Genomic DNA, 1,640 nt, shown 5'->3' on the forward strand with positions numbered 1-1,640 from the left:
ACTCACACCACTATATATATATATATGTAATGGCGTTGGCTCTGGCAAAAATGGTGTTCCCTCCGACGGTTTGCTTGGGTGAGCTCTTTTTTGTTCTTCTTCTGTCTGTTTTTCCTTGTTCTGATGCCTCTTGATAGGAGTTTCACTGCCGCTGTGGCTGGTGGTGGGACTTCAACCTCTACTTTCTCCCGTCTCTTCCCTCAAGCTTTCCATGATACTCTGAATGTTGGTGGTGACTATAGTGATTATAACTTTATTAATCCAATTGCGAGGAAGATTTGCTCTTTACTTGACTTTTGTTGACTCAAAAATCCTTGCCTCTTCTTGTCGGCTTGCTCTCGTTGGTAAGTTTTGATATGGTCATCCTAACCTTGAGTTTATTAGAAAGGTGTTTGAGCTTATGAAACTCAAAGGCTCTTGGAAGATAGGGCTTTTAGATGGGAGTCACATTTTAATACAACTCTCGAACGATGAAGATTACATGCGTATATTTTCTTGAAGAACGATCCGTATTGAGGATAGTTATATGAAAATTTTGAAATGGAGCGTAGCTTTTGATCGTAAAACTGAATCTCCCATAATACCTATCTAGATACATTTCCCTGGTTTAAAGCTCCATTTGTTTAATCATGAGATTTTATTTTCACTTGATGCTGCCTATGGAAAACCATTGCAAAAGAATACCCCTACTTTTACTCTCACTAGGCTTTCTGAAGCAAGGGTATTGGTTGAGCGCGACATTACCCAAACCTTTTGTGATGAGATCTGGATTGGGTCACAACACCAAGGCTACTGAAAACCTGTTGAAATAGAAAGACATCGCCACTACTGTACACACTGTCAAATGTTTGGCATTCAATTTCTCATTGCTTCCATCTTCACCCACAGGTGAGGGCTGATCCTGGGAAAAATTATAATTCACCTGTTACCCTAGTTTTGGAAAAAAAATGATATTGTTCTTCCTGATAATTATGTTATTTTTCTTTTAAAACTGCCTCTCAAGAAGAAAAATGTTGATGTTCCAAATGTTAGTTTAACTAATTTCACTAGAGAAGCTCCCCTTGATGTTAATGTTGTTTGTGTTGATCCTCTTATTAACAATTTACCTTCAGCAGATATCCCCTCTTCTTCCAAAAAATGTTCCAAATGCTTGTTTATCTAATTTTTCTACATAGGAAGTTGATGTTGCTTTGGAAAAGGAGATGGATTCTATTGATATTATTAGTGATAATAATTCACTGGAAGTACTCAATTCGGTTACTGAACTTGTAACTAATTCTGATGTTCCCTTACTAGTTGTCGCTAACTTGTAATCTGATTCCGCTATGCATGACTCTATGTTGATTTCTCGGGCACCTACTGATGTTGTGGATGGTCATTCACCACCTCCTCTAAATCCTAATTTGGTAACTCTTAAGGATAATAGATCTTTTCCTACTGACCTTGTCTCACTTGATTTGATACATGAGGTAGTGAATAATTTAGAACATGAATGGTTAGTCCAGAAATCATAGAGAAAGAGAAATAAAAGGAAGAATGAGCTTTCACAATTGAACCGAAGTAATATTCTATAGGAAGGTAATTATTTCTCTGATGGGGAAAATACTTATGTTGGTAGCCCTTATAGATCTTTTAGAAGG

This window comes from Phalaenopsis equestris, unplaced genomic scaffold (assembly GCF_001263595.1).
Source record: "Phalaenopsis equestris unplaced genomic scaffold, ASM126359v1 Scaffold235151, whole genome shotgun sequence".
Lineage (NCBI taxonomy): Eukaryota > Viridiplantae > Streptophyta > Magnoliopsida > Asparagales > Orchidaceae > Phalaenopsis > Phalaenopsis equestris.